A 16,771-nucleotide genomic window follows, 5' to 3' on the forward strand; every position below is an offset into this window, starting at 1 on the left:
AATTGCAAAAAAAACCAACTGGTCTGCCATTTTGATTAAGAAGTCCTGCGATAGCTGTATCAGATGCATGGGTTTCTAATGGTTCATTCTCTTTAATAAAACACAAAAAGCTAGACATTTAATTCTAGGATGCACAGTGTCATCACACAAGAAGCAAACTTTTTTTTTGGAGGAGTTGTTACTGTTAGGAATGGCAGCAGCATGTGGTGAGAATTTCTGTATTCTCATTAGAAACAAATGCTGCAAAAATAGGTTTTCGGTAAACTGAGGATAGATAATCTTTAGAATACTTTTGAGCAGATTCGTAAGTTCTCAATTTTTGAGAAGTCATTGTTTGAATTCATTAGATGCTATACCACTGATAAAGAATTCTTCTTGGTATTGTAATTGAGTAACTACTTTAAAGTTACAATCTTTGGCAAGTATTTTAAGTGCTTGGATGTAATCAAAAATCTGATGAGAAAGAAAATTAGTTAGAATTCTAATTTTGTCAATGTTTTCTTAAGATAATAGATTTAAAAAATATTAAAAAATTCTAAACCAATGCTTAAATTCTTGATTACTTGATGATGTGTTTGGAAGTGATTCAAATTGTGCTGGTTGTAGAGCTTTGTCTATTTGTTTTTTGTTACATAACGATTAACAAGTTAATAAAATTTAGTGGACTCAATGGATAAATGACAATAACTGAGTTATTGCTTTTTAACGCTTTATTGACAAAAACAATAAGAAGAAATATTAATATAACAACAATAACAATAATGCTCAATTTCATCACTTAACTATTTATTTATATATCTTAAATCAAATTAGTTATCGTTACTTACGGGGACAATTCTATGCTTTTATCAAAACGTAGTTTAGCCTATTTATATATAAGTTATGAGACACGACTTTAATTTAAAATTTAAAACAAAAAAATAATAAAGATCAAAATTTTTTAACATATGACAACCAAATGATTACTTGGTTTTTGTTTGAATTTATTTATTTTATCAAAATAACTTATTTGAGCGTTGAATTGCACTAGTATATTGTACAAATAGAATGCTCGATGTTCTTAAAGAACAGAGCAGTAAAAATGAGTAAAAACCCTTATCTAATTAAGACTGTCGAAGAAAATTAGATAAGTGTAGGGTCATTTCGGATAAAGCGAGCCATCGGATAAAGCGAGCCGGTCGCCTAAATATTGCAATTTTACGAAATCAAATTATGCTTTCGATTTATAACAATTTATTTAATATTAGTTATTCATTTTAAAGTCTAATGAATATTTTAAAAACAGTTGCTAAGCAATTATTTTCGCGGTGGTATAATTATAATCATTCGAGTAGTAACAAAACGTTTTTTCGCTTTAAGACCTTATATTTTGTTTAGCTTCAATTAAGAAAAGTGAGTATTTCATATTTGACACTATTTATAGTAAATATGATTGTAATATTAGTAATATGAGAAACTATTTCAAAAAATACAGTGTTGATATGTATTTGAGCGATGATAAAGTTTTTTAATCGAATTTTCAACCTGGCTCGGTTTTGCATAACTGTTAGATAAACCGAGCCAAGGGCATTCAGGTAAACCGAGCCATTGGATTCTCAGCCCAATATGTTGTCAAATATTGAAAATTCTTGTTTGCCACTGCGATCGAGTATTGAACAGCCACCTGTACCTAATGCAGCTATGAATTTGCAGTTGATTTCTGTGACCGAATCCGCTGACATAATTAATTTGAATGAAATGCAATTGCCAGATATTTCAAATAGTTCTAGTGCTTAACTTGTTGATACAGCTAATAAAGATAATATTAATGCATCTAATTCTAATACTCACCTAGATAAGCAGCATGAGCAACATGTCAATACTGATATTGCTGGTAGTACTTGTTTACCTACCACTGATGAAAATGCAATTGTGTCAATTGAACAAGCAGACCTCGATGTGTCTTTCGAAAACTTGATGCCAGTGCCACACAGAGATCGACCACAAAGCAGTCGGCCACGTAAGAAACCACCATCTTATGAATTCACATCAGAAGAAAATGTAGCATTTATTCAAGAAAGAACAAAACCAATAACAAAAAAAGCAGCTAAAGAGAAAGAGACCAGCAAAGAAAAGAAACAGAAGAAAACTGTTAAACAGAAGGTTATAAAGAAAAAGAAAAAATCCAAAAAAGAAAAGAAACAAAAAGAAGAGGACATTTGCAAATATTGTGGGTTTGCATATGGTGAAGCAACTGATCCTCTCATTGATGATAAATGGATTGAGTGTGACGCGTGCCGTGATTGGTTACATGAGAGCTGTATCGAAATAACCGTGCGTGGACAACTATGTGCTGATTGTGTTCAAACAACAACTAAGTAAATTAACTCTATTTAAGACTTGATATTTTGCATTTTGTACTGCATCATTTATCTGCAGCTTTAGCAGTATTATTTTTATTAGACTAGTCGCTGACATTTTTATATTGCTTTTGTTCTTTAAATTTTTTGCATTGTATGCACTTGAGGGTAATGTTTGCAAACTTTTAATACCAGTTTACTATATCGTAGGTAATAAAGTTAATTTTAATATATTAAAAATTATTTGTAATAATACTTCCAATTTTGTAAATTTTTGTCTGAAATAAAAGCTAAATGGCTCACTTTAGAATAATCATATAAGCTATTGGCTCGCTTTACCAATAATGGTGGCTCACTTTATAAATTTGTTAATATAAAGCGAGCCTTTCCTATGTATCATATATAGTTTACTTGGCTCACTTTATATTAGTGTGGCTCACTTTACATTATATCATAGTTTAGGTATCTGTTATGGAGTTTTCTAGTACAAGAAGTAGTAAGATATCTCACATAGTTATTAATACACACTGATTTTAGTTTTATTGGCTCGCTTTATCCGAAATGACCCTACATATACATATACATATAATATATATATATATATATATATATATATATATATATATATATATATATATATATATATATATATATACATATATATATATATGTATATAGGTATGTTACATCAAAAATTTAAATTAATTAGTTCCTAGATTGTTATATATCATTCGAAAGACTTTAGTACAGCATTTTAATGGTGAAAAAATTATGAAAATCGAACAACTCTACAAAAAGTTATAAGGTGTTAAGTAAATATTTAAAAGAAAGGTGTAAGAGTAGGCTACAAATTTATAATAGTTTTTACCAACAGAACATAATCAGGGGGATAGAGGGTGAACCAAACCATCATTTATACTGTTAAAAATTTCATTTTTTTAAATAAAACGAGCTTATTTTAATGAAAATTATAGTTTTTATATACAAGAAATTGTTATAATTTGCTACCAGACCATTGCCAAATATGAGAGGTGTTTTTTGAGTTAAAGGTGGATGGTAGTGCAATGGTTTAACACAGCCAATTTATGAAAATATCAACTCTCTTAATATAACATCAGCTGCAAGTTGGAACTTTTTCATGCAATAGTCAACAATTTCTGAATCGGTTTCTTCGTTTTTCCAGTAAGAAATAGTAAAAATCTGTCGTCTTTTCTTTTATTTACTTTTTATACTCGCCTATCATGCATGACAGACTTGCTATTATCTGTATCAAACCAATCATGGCATAATTCTTTCCCAACAATTCTTTCATACATTACGTCATTTAAGTCAGCAAGCTTCTTGTTAGACAAGTGCTTATATAAGTTCTTCATATCATTGAAAGTTAGCACAAGTAATTCTCGCTCCAGCTTTCTTTTTTCTTTTTCATCCATTTTTTATCTTTTGCATGTCTGTCCTTTTGAAATCTCTGCTCGTAATGCAGCATGGTCTTGTTGATTTGTTATTCTTTTTTTACGACCTGCATTAATAGACCACCTAACTAGATTTTTTCTGTATATTAGGTCTAGGCTTTCTAGATAATCTATAGTCCTATTTTTTTTTTATCTTAATTTACAAGATATATAACAAATTGTTGCATGTGGGGATCTTACTAAACATACCCATTAACTTTTCACTTGTCTCCACCTTAAGTGTTGATGTAATAGAAAGAGAAAAGTACCTTTCATATTGTCGAATTAAGACATCTTGCACTGCATTAAGACAAGCAGAAATCATCTTGATTATCTGGTCATCAAAGGCACATAAAGTTGTAATTGGTTCAAAATATTTGGTAAAAGCGGTTTCCCAAAAAAATCTTTTGTTCTACAAAACAGCACAGCTGGATTAGATTCGCAATCTTTTAGTGTTATCAAAATACCCTTTACTACTTGGATACCAGTGACATGATCAAAACTTGTATCCTCAGCTGAGACATAAAACTTTGTCATCCAAGGTCCAGTGAAAAGTTTTTCAAAAATCCTAAGTGCACACATTTGCTTTATTGCAGTTGCATTACAAAATGCTGTTTGCAAAACTAATTGTAAGTACCGCATTTTACTGTTCCAGTAGTCTGAAAAAAGTAGTCATTCATGTCTTATAAAAAATAAAACATGAATTGAAAAGAATATGGAGACGGTTTCCTTGATATTTTGGAATAATACGTCGTGGTAGTTTGTTATTGTCTAAAAAATTAACAAACCGTTTAGGATTTAGGACCTTTGACATCTTTGAACCTCATTTTGTTCATGGCCAAAATAATTTTAACTGCCATGAAATCATTTCCGAATAGTTAACAAGTTTCAGATTTTAGAGACTTTAATGCTGAACGACAATCAATGGCAATTGTGTCAAGAGGGTGTAAGTGGCAATTTAGTTCATTCAGAATAAGATTATTATTGCTGATAGCCCACTCTGCAGCTTGCAGGTCTGATATACTGCCAAGCTCACGAGCCATTTGCTCAACAGTACTACGCTGCGAAATTTGCAAACCAAAACACCAAATTCAACACCAAAATATTGTACAATTTTCTCAAATAGAAATGGAATGTTATCTGTCGGGACATTAGATAATAACATGCTATAAATTATCATCCTAGTTTGTAATGTATAAATCTTACTCCCACATGACCAATAAAATTATCATCCTAGTTTGTAATGTATAAATCTTACTCCCACATGACCTATAAGCAACTGTACAATTGCCATCCTCCATTTGGTTCGAATCATTTTCTAACCTAGCAATTGCAATTTTCTCTATTAACAATATTATTTTTGAGCATAACTTGTTTTAGCTTTTCTCTTTTTTTTTAATTTTTCTTGTAATTATGAGATTGCGAATAAGTCAACTATAATAAAAAGTTTATAACTTTTGTTTTCTCTTCTGCCTTTAAAGCTTTTATTATATCTTTTCTTTTGACACTTCGCCTGAAAACCTTTAATTCATATGGCATGCTTTTTAATTTAGCTTTCACTAAAAACAATCTTATTTCTAAATTTTATAGAGGAATTAACTAACTTTGAAGACAAATCTGACAACCTATTTTTTAATGTTATTTTCTTTGGAGTAAGTTTTTCTCTTAATTTAGGCCAAGTTTTTAAGTTTGCAATACTTCTTGTGGTAGATAAAGGTTCACTACTCAGTGGAGAGAACACATTGATTTATTCTGATGTCACAACTGAAGAACTTGAAAGAGTGTTAACAGTGTTGCTAGAGGTAGACTGTCTGGACTGTGCTCGATAACAAAGTTTTCAATTTTAATTAAAATTTTTATTAACTATGAATAAAAGCACAATAATATTAATGTTGAACAATTTTTAAAAAGATTTTTTGTTATATAAAAGACTTTGTATTAGAAAATTTATCGAATACACGTTTGGTGTCATTATCTGGTGCAGTAACCTAATTTTAAACTACCATTAGATTTTACAATTTCATGAAGGTAATTTATAATATACCTATTATAAATTACCTTCATGAAATTATAAAATCATGCATAGTTCATGGACCATGTGGAATTTTAAATCCTAATTCTCCCTGCATGAAAGATTGGAAATGCACAAAAAAATTTCCTAAAGAATTTTTTACCCACACTTTTGCAGTTTTTAATGGTTTCCACGATGTGTTGATGTTAAAAGAATTATAAAAGATAATAAAGATGATAACCATTAATACATTGGTTTTATTTTTAATTTTTCTATGTAGCTTCAGTTGCTGTTTCTTCAAATACAATAAGTAAGTTGTTTCACTTGCTAATAATTAATTTATATTACATTGATTGATTGTATAAATAATTGATTGTACAATTTATATTACATTGATTGATTGTACTTTTATTGTACTTTTTAGTTTTTAATATAGCTAAAGATGTGTCTTCCGGTTTAATCAGTTAATGTAATAAATCAAAACAAAATAAGTGAGTATAATGCAATTAGTCAAGTATAGGTGAGTATAATAAATAAGTATAATAAATAATAAATTAAATTTTTTAATTTATTTATGATTATTAATTATTGTGTTGTTTTTCAATTTTTTGCATTAATTTTAAGGCTATTAAGTTAAATCATTAGAATAAAGACACTTTTATTAACAATACTCAATGACAAGAAATAAAAGTCACATTCAAATATTTGATAAAGTTAATGTTAATCTCAAAAGCCTTGGTTTTCACACAACCAAATTCTATGTAGCACTTTCCAGAACCAAGACATTTGATAATTTGTTTTATAACTTTAATAAACATGCACTACAAGGTATCTCATTGAATGAATATTACACAAATTATATTTTATTTTTAAAATGTGATGTTTGTAATAGTTTTTGATAAGTATTATTATGTCTCATGATGTGGTAATATATGTTACTTATTATATGTTAATGGTAATATGTATTATATAAAGTTAGATTTATATTTTGTAATATAAATAAATAATGTAATAAATCAAGTATAAGTGAGTATAATAAATAATGTAATAAGTCAAGTTTAATGTAATAAGTCAAGTATACGTAGATATTTTGTACGTGTGTGCTCTTAGTAGTTAAAATATATACAATAAACTCTGGATAACTCAATAACTCTAAACAATTTGAACTAATTTTGAAATTCCAGTTGAGCTTTTATGGATTATACTCCCAATAACTCTAATATTCTTAAAAAAACTAATTTCTTTCTCCCGTGGAGGTGTGAGTTATTTAGAGTTTACTGTGACGTTTTATGCTATTTAATTATTTGTTGTGATGTTTTTTGCTAATAGACTCACCTTCACGTTGGTGTTAAAATAATAGACTCACCTTCACGTTGGTGTTAAAATAATAGACTCACCTTCACGTTGGTGTTAAAATAATAGGCTCACCTTCACGTTGGTGTTAAAATAATAGGCTCACCTTCACGTTGGTGTTAAAATAATAGGCTCACCTTCACGTTGGTGTTAAAATAATATGCTCACCTTCACGTTGGTGTCAAAATAATAGGTTCACCTTCACGTTGGTGTTAAAATAACAGGCTCACCTTCACGTTGGTGTTAAAATAATAGACTCACCTTCACGTTGGTGTTAAAATAATAGGCTCACCTTCACGTTGGTGTTAAAATAATAGGCTCACCTTCACGTTGGTGTTAAAATAATAGGCTCACCTTCACGTTGGTGTCAAAATAATAGGCTCACCTTCACGTTGGTGTTAAAATAATAGGCTCACCTTCACGTTGGTGTTAAAATAATAGGCTCACCTTCACGTTGGTGTTAAAATAATAGGCTCACCTTCACGTTGGTGTTAAAATAATAAGCTCACCTTCACGTTGGTGTTAAAATAATAGGCTCACCTTCACGTTGGTGTTAAAATAATAGGCTCACCTTCACGTTGGTGTTAAAATAATAGGCTTTTCAAATAAAAGTTTTTTCAAATAAATAAATTGAGTGCATAACACGTTAATTTGTAATTAATAAGTAATAAGTGTTTTAAATAATAATTTTTTTTTCTATTTTTAGGTCGAGTTCCTTCTCTTACGGCTGATTTTTGAAAATTTTTCAACAGAGAATAATTTAAGAAATGTTCTGAATGTTGATCGTTTTCTAAAAGCTATAATGAAGTTACGTTAATTTTCATAGCGTTTACCAAAATCTATAGGTTTAATAGTAATGCGTAAAAAATCTGGTCCACAGTTCGATAAAATTAGAAAAGATATTATGAAAATTTTTAAAAATATTGGCTTTCAAGTCAAAATAAATATAAACTTAAAAATTGTAAACTTTCTTGATGTCATGATGTCACCTCTCTGGTATAAATTGTGAACTTTCTTGATGTCTTGATGTCACCTCTCTAAAATTTCATATAAGCCTTTCAAAAAATCAAACAATGAATTATTGTATATTAATATTAACTCAAATCATCCACCCCAAATTCTAAAACAAATCCCGATTTCAATCAATAACAGGCTAAACCAAAACTCCTCAAACGAAAATGTGTTCAATTCCTCTAAACGAATATTTGAAGATGCCCTTAAAAAAAGCGGTTTTGAAAATTTCGAACTAAAGTTTGACCCTGAAAAAAAGAATACAAAAAAGCGAAATAGAACTAGAAATGTAATTTGGTTCAACCTCCCATATAGCAAGTGTTTCCACTAACATAAGAAAAGTGTTTTTAAAATTGGTCGATAAGCATTTCCCGCCCTCTAATATATTACAGAAAATTTTTAATCAAAATACAATTAAAGTTAGGTACAGTTGCACAAAAAATATGGAAAGAATTATAAAAGGTCACAATAATGCTTTGTTAAACAAGAAAGAAATCCTAAATGAAAAACTAAAGAAAAATCGTAATTGTAAACAAAAAACAATTGTCCAATGAGTGAAATTTGTCATTATGTCCCCCTTTTAAAAATATTTTTCTAAAAAAGCATAAGTAATCATATCCAAATAATTCTTTTTTTTTTTTTTTTCAAAAAAAAAAAAAAAGAATTTAAAAGAAACTGATTTAGATAATTAAATATATGGGGGTTTCAGAAATCATAATGGTTTTATTTAAAAATATCTATAAATACCAAAACTTTTTGTTTTTGAGAGTTAGTTACGAAAAAGAGAAAATTTGGTACCCCTAAAAAAATCGCTTGTAAACCAAAACAACGTATTGATTTCACAAGTTAAAAGGATTTTTGACTTCTTGTTAGACTTGTTAACAACTTATTTTTGGTATATCAAGACTAAGTTCGTTTTTGTTGATTTGTAGCTCATTTTTTGTCGCATTTTCTTGCTAGAAATTGTATACTTTTTAATTTTCAAACGTGGTTAAAGCTGATCGAATTAAAGTAAGAACTAAACGAGCAGGCAAAAGAAAGAAGATATTTTATTGAAAAGTTTTACGTAGCAGTGTGAGTGTAAATAATGTAAATTTTCGATCTTTAAGTGTAAATATCGATTTACCTGTAAATTGTCAAACTGACATCTTCGATACGCCAAGCTCTTCTCTTCGCAAAGTTGAGGCAGTCATTAGCTCAACATTAAAAAAATATAACAATACTAAAAACAAAGTTCTAACAAGATATAGAATTATTGATTGTTCGATTTTGTCTGATGTTATTAGCGTTTTGAGCTGTCCAACTTGTTTCCAAACGACTTTAGCAATCATTGGAAACAAAAGCAAAAAGCAAGGACTTGCATGTGAACTTTCTATTATTTGTTTAAAGTGTAAATATCAAAATGACTTTTACACTTCTAAGTTAATTAATAAAAAAGGAAACTTTGATATTAGGTACGTAGAATTCCGTGTTTTACGGAACCGATTTTTGTGCCAAAATTCTGTTCCACGTTTTCTAAAGTCCGTCCAAAGTAAGTGTGGTAACAAGGTGTTTTCTAGTCTTTTTTTTTAGAATTTGATATCACTTTAGACATGTTTTAAAAATTGAAATAATTATACTTTCTATTAGTATTTTCTATTTTTGAAGTTACTTACATTTATATAAAGTTAATGGCTATCAAAATTTTTGATGTCGATCGTTCGTTAAATTCCTATCAAAGGAAGGTAGTGCGTACTATTAAAACTATTTGCGTTTGTTTTTATATCTATTCTCTAAGCTCTTGCCAAATTTTATTGCATTATTCGGATGCACACATACTACTATGCACATACTACTATGCACAAAAAAGGTACTTAATTTCGGCAATTTTACGCCTCACATGGTAGAGGGGGTCTATCGGAAACTTCATATTAAGTCCATGCTTTAATCGTTTTACTTTCATAAATTTGATAATTTTAATAACTTTTATAAATTTAAATTTTAAATCAAATTTAAAAATTTTTGATTAAAATGCTTAATTTATACTTAAGGTTCTAAAGTGTAATTTTAATCTAATTACAACATATTTATAGTGTACTTTAATAATGTTTACAAAAATTTGTAGTGTACTTTAATAATGTTTACAAAAGTTTAGTAAAGTTATATTGTCAAAATATAACTTTACAATAAATAGTTAAGTACTCATTAGATAAAGTTTTAATGTACATTAGATTACATTTTTTGTTTAATGCAACAGTTTGTTTAATGCAACAATGAAATAATATTTAGAATTAATATTATTATAATGTCTAAAGTAATTAAAATACCTAGTTTAATAAAATTATTAGGTTATTCTAACAAGATAATGTTTTTTTAAAAAGATTTTTTAAAGTTATTTCTTATATACATAAAATGTATTTGTCATATTTTGTATATATGTATAAATATAAATATATTTGTATTGTATACACACACACACACACACACACACACACACACACACACACACACACACACACACACACACACACACACACACACACACACACACACACACACACATATATATTGTATGTATATATATATATATATATATATATATATATATATATATATATATATATATATATATATATATATCTGTGTGTGTGTGTGTGTGTGTGTGTGTGTGTGTGTGTGTGTGTGTGTGTGTGTGTGTGTGTATTATGTATTTTTATTTTATATTATATATATTTTTATATATGTGTTTCTGTTTCTAAATAATTAAATTAATTCATAGTAAACTAAAAAAAATAAATTGAAAACTTTGTTGTTGACTCACATTTGTTTGCAACAGGTATGTATTGTTTGTCTAGTGTTACAATTCTGCAATCGCTTGTAGTAGTCTAAGTAGCATATTTGAATTTTATTTTTACTATTATGTTTTATGTCTGCCTTAAGTTAAGAAATGAAAATATTCTTTAGGTTAAAGTATTTAAACTTGGTGAATATTATTTTATATTTACTATGATTTCAATACTTAATAAATATTTTTCCCCTAGCTATCACAGGTCCCAAAAAAAGTATTGTATTTTATGGTGCAACCAAAAAATTTTTAATTGATAACTTCTCCTTGCCTGTTCAAACCAGTGAGTGTATGAATGGACACCTTTATTTTGTCTATGTTAGTTCCAGGGAATCAGCAACTAAAACTTATAATCAAGTCACTCAATATTTTAGAGTCATAACATCAAAAAGTTAAATTGAAAATTTAGTAAATAAATTGAAAATCTGGGCAAAACATTTTTTCAGGATTAGTTATTATGAATTTTTTTTGGCCAAGGCAGTGTTTTATCTCCAACTCAAAGTGAACAATTAAGCTCAGCTTTCAGTGAAAATGCGTCAAATAGATATACTTCACGAGAGAATGTGACACCTAGGAAAAAAAAACTAAGAAGTAGATTGTCTTATCTATCTTCAAATTTAGCTAGTATTTGCACAAAACACTGAATCGAGTGTTTAATTTTGCTGAAGTGAAAGCAAAATTAAACACTATGCCATACAAATTAAAAGTTTTAAGGCAAAGTGTTAAAAGATAAGAAGACATTATCAAAGGTTTAAGAGCAGAGGTTAGAGACTTAAAAAATAAACTACAAGCATATTACTACAGTAGACAAATTTGAAATCTTATTGCTACTAAACCAATGAAAAGTAAGAAAAGTAATTCTCAAGCATAATGCTGCTATTAGTACAAATAAAAAGATTATTACCAGCTTCGAAAATGATATGACCTAGATGGAGGAGGGCAATATACTTAATACAAATACGTCAGATGATAAAACTTATCCATTGCAAATGGGAATGATAATTTAGAGCATGTTATTGTCTAATGTCCCAACAAGTAACATACCATTTCTTGTTGAGAAAATGGGGCAATATTTTGGTGTTGTTTTATATAACATTCCTCACCGTATTACTGTTGAGCAAATGGCCTGTGAGCTAGGCAGTATTGCTGACCTGCAAGTAACAGAATGGGCTATTACTAATAATCACCTTACATTAGGGTTTGATACAAAAACGCAAAAACACTTTCATATCAATAGCATTCACCTAACATCGAAAAATAAATGCCAGGTTATTGCTATTGACCAATTACCAGGTGGAACAGCAGTTGATTATGCAAACCATATATGTAATGAAGTAGATCATATTGCTTTAGTTTATTTTAACTTTCATTTGCAACCCTTTGAAGAGTGTCGTAATTTGATTATCTCAAATATATCAAACACAATGTCCGATAGAGTTTCGGTTAACCATCTTACAATTACAACCATCTTACTCTTGATACAATTGCTATTTTATGTCGTTCAGCATTAAAGTCTCTGAAAAATGCAACTTGTCAATTATTTGGATATGATTGTATGGCAGTCAAAATTGTTTTAGCTATGAAATAGATGAGGTTTAAAGATGTGAAAGGGGACACAAAAGGATTTGTAAATTTTTTAGGAAATAACAAACTTCCACAAGGTATCATTCCAAGGTATTGTGGTAACCGGTTCACATTCTGTTCCATACTTGTTTCATTTTTATAAAATACTATACTCAAAAAAAAAAAAAATGTGCATGCTTGCATTATTTGGAAAACTTCTTACAGGACCCTGGATGACTATGTTTTATGTATCATCCGAAAATGCAACTTTTGATCATGTTGGTGGTATCACTATAGTTAAAAAAATTGTGCAAACAATTAAAAGTTCAAAAAGTAATCCTACTACTCTATTTACCAGAAAAACAGATTTCTTTGGAAATTTTCTCAAACCAAATACTTTACAATTGATATCAAAGACATGCACAATTGAGACCAGCTTATTGCCATGACTAAGGCTAGTCTTGTTGCAATAGAAGAGGTTTTAAATCGTCAGTACAAGCACTATTTTGCCATTACTATTACAATGACACTTAAAGAGGAGACAGCAAGTGCAAGACTTCATAACATAGATAGTGAAGAGTTAATGGGAATGTTCAGTGCTGCAAAAGGAAGATCCCCTAATGCATCAATTGATTATATATTTTGCAAATTAAGAACAAAAAAGAATAGGACAGTGGATTATCTTGAAAATCTCGGCAACTATTCAAGAGAAAATGTTATTAGTTGGGCTATGCAGGAGGCAAGAAAAAAAAAGACTAAAAAGTCGTCTGCAACATGCTAAAATTAGGACTGAGATTTCTTAAAGACAAACTGAAAAACGCAAAAAAAAATGGATGAAAAAGAAAAACGAAATTTAGAGCGACATTTATCTATATTTACTACAAGTGAAATTTTGAATTTACATAAAAACTTGTCAACAAAGCAAGTTGCTGATTTAAATGATGTTATGTTAGACAGAATTGTTGGCAGAAATCTCTGCTATCAATGGTATGATACTGAATCAAGAATGACAAACATGTATGATGGCAGAGTTGAAAAACTTAAAAAAAACGCAGACAGATATCATTTACTCTATATCATACTGGTCTAAAGATAAAACTGATTCTGAAGCTGTTGATTATTGCATGAAAAAAATACAGTTGGTTACTGATATTGTATCAGGTGAGTTAATATTTTCGTAATTCCAATTAACTGCTGTATGTGAGCATATTAATTGTACGATAGCAAAGTATGCAACACAAGGCATAAATTGGTAATTGGTAATATTGCTAATCTGGGTCATATCAATATCATATTTTGAGCATTCGGAATTTTCAACAAGCGGAACATCCAAAATAAATGTACAGCAAGTACTGGAACCTGCATAATAATAACCTGTACATCAATTAGTGGAACTTGCAAAAGCAGTGTACAGGAAATAGTGGATTTTGTAAAATCAATGTATAGCGATTAGTGGAATTTGCAAAATAAATGTACAGCGAGTAGTGGAACTTGCAAAAGAAATGTAAAGGAAGCAGTGGAATTCGCAAAAGAAATGTATAGCAAGTAGTGGAATTTGCAAAAGAAATGTACAGCGAGTAATGGAACTCTCAATTTTTTTGATGGATGGCTCTGGCTTATGTTCATGCCGTGTCTATTGTTAACAATGATTTATATTTAGTTTCATTATTGGAATTTAATATTTTAATCATTAATTAAAAGCCAAGACTCAAATTAATTCAAATATTATTTAAAACAGACAAAAAAATATGGTCTGCAGGGGACACCCGGCTCTCCGTATGAAAAGTCCAACTTGTCATTGCTTTTTTTCTTTTTCTTTTTTAAACAAAATTTTATATAAAGTATTTTATGTTTTTTAGGTTGGAGGGAGTGTGGACACGCCCCCTTCCCCCGAATCAATGAGTGTGCAGCTTTGTTTGTTGTAATGTTGTAAATAATAAATTTTATTTTGATGATTTTTAAAAAAACCTTTTTAATAAGAATCAAAATATTTATAATGAATCGTTTTTATTAATAGGGTGTTTTAAATCATTACCCCACATACACCCTAACTCAAAAAATGAACCTCTCCTATTTGGTGGCAGTCTACAAGGAAATTATAGCAATTTATTGCATATGAAAATTAATAAATTTATTGAAAAATTGATCTTTTATGAATAAAAATTTCATTTTTTGATGGTAAAAGGGGCGGTTGGTTGCCCCCTCTAGCCCCTTGAACAATTCCATAAAAAAACACGCCCGGTTACTAAGTACCTATATAAATTTGCAGGCTACTATTACATCTATCTTTTGATACAAAGTTATAAGCATTTATATAAGAATTGACAAAGTTATTAAACTTTTAGTTCATAAAAACATTTTTTTGACCACAGTTTCTTCAACAAATCCATATATCGAAAAAACGGTACTAAAAACGACATAACTTTTTATGGAATTGTTCAATTTTGATAATTTTTTCACTTTTACAATATTGAATCGAAGCTCTTTCTAATGATATATAACAACCGAGAATTTATTTAATTTAAAATTTTTATGGCACGCACCTACTGATATAAACAATCGAACAGTATATACAATGAGGACTCTTGGATTAGGACATTCCGGAATTGAACGGTTTACAACCCTCATGAACATGCCAAAACCAATGACGCCAAAAAACTATGACAAACTTGTTTTAAAAATTACTAATATTACTGAGAAAGTTGCACAGGAAACAATAACTGATGCTGTATCTGATATAAGACTACAATTTCAAGACATTAATGAGATTCTTGATGTTGGTGTATCATGTGATGGCACATGGCAGCGTAGGGGATTTTTATCATTGAATGGTGTATTTGCAGCACTTTCAATAGACAGTGGAAAAGTTTTAGATGTTGAGGTGATGAGTCGAATATGCAGAGGGTGCTCCTTAAATCAAAAACTTTTTAAAAAAGATCCTACTGCTTATGCTAAGTGGAGAAATTCCCACATTTGTAAAATGAATTTTGTTGGTTCTGCAGGTGGAATGGAGTGTGAAGGAGCCAGTCGTATTTTCCAGCGATCAATTAAAAAACATAAGTTGCAGTACATTAATTTTTTAGGTGATGGAGATAGCAAAAGTTACAATAGTGCCAAGGATGTTTATCCTAATATTAAAGTAAATAAATTAGAATGTGTTGGACACTATCAGAAGAGTGTTGGAACCAGACTCCGGACATTGAAAAAAAAAGTTAGGGGACTGGGCGGTTGTGGTAGATTAACAGATGCAACAATTGATCGACTGCAAAACTTCTTTGGTGTGGCAATTAGACAGAATACTGGTAATTTAGATGCCATGAAATCAGCAGCGCTTGCTACCCTTTTTCATGTAGCATCATCAAAAGAAAATTATTGGGACTATCCACATTGTCCAACAGGTGTAAGTAGCTGGTGTAAATTTAACAGAGACAAAGCAAATAGCACTAACACCTACAAACCAGGACCTAGTCTAACTTTAGAGGTTGTATACAAGATCAGACCTGTATTTGAAGAGCTCACAAAAGAAGATGAGCTTAAAAAATGTCTGCATGGTAAAACGCAAAATGCAAGTGAGTCTTTCCATAGGAAAATTTGGGATCGCATACCAAAAACAAAATATGTCTCGCTGACTTTGCTGAAGTTTGGTGTTTATGATGCTGTTGCCAAATTTAACATTGGGATGAAGTCTTCAATCCTAATATATGAAAAACTGAACATGGTTCCAGGTTTTTATACACTAAATGGTTCTAACGACATAAATAAAACACGCATTAAATGGTCGATTTATAAACTAAAACCTGATAACAAGTTGCATCATCAAAAGTTAAGGGCTAAACAACTAAAGAAAAGTGACAAAAACCTCTGAAAAAGAAAGTAAAACATATGAAGCAGGAGGTTTTTAATATTAAATATAGTCCAATATATAATGTTACGTATATTTGTAGATCTTTATTCTTTTATTTTCAGTTTTTATGCGTTTTCTCAGTTTGAAGTTTTTCAATATGCCGGCCAAAATTCCAAGAGAACCGCTTGAGCGTTTTATCTGAAATTTTCAACAAATTTTTCTTTTTATAAAAGCTGTGTTTTAAACGGAATAGAATTTTTAAATACTTATGAATAAAACAATATGGCTAATTTAATTTTTCAAAAAATGTACTTTCTTTTATTGTCAACTTTAGAGCACAAGTCTTCAGGCCCAGAACCTTTTTTAAAAAAATCT

The 16,771-nt window shown here is 29.5% G+C and overlaps 1 long non-coding RNA gene across 1 annotated transcript; it reads left to right on the forward strand.

The window, feature by feature from the left end:
• Positions 1 to 10,920: 10,920 nt before the first annotated feature.
• LOC136075322 (uncharacterized) lies at positions 10,921 to 14,549 on the forward strand. The gene is made up of 2 exons (XR_010635834.1): positions 10,921 to 10,980; positions 14,412 to 14,549. It is a non-coding gene; the product is annotated as an uncharacterized LOC136075322 (long non-coding RNA).
• Positions 14,550 to 16,771: the final 2,222 nt, after the last annotated feature.

Source organism: Hydra vulgaris, chromosome 01 (genome assembly GCF_038396675.1).
Source record: "Hydra vulgaris chromosome 01, alternate assembly HydraT2T_AEP".
In the NCBI taxonomy this organism is placed as follows: domain Eukaryota; kingdom Metazoa; phylum Cnidaria; class Hydrozoa; order Anthoathecata; family Hydridae; genus Hydra; species Hydra vulgaris.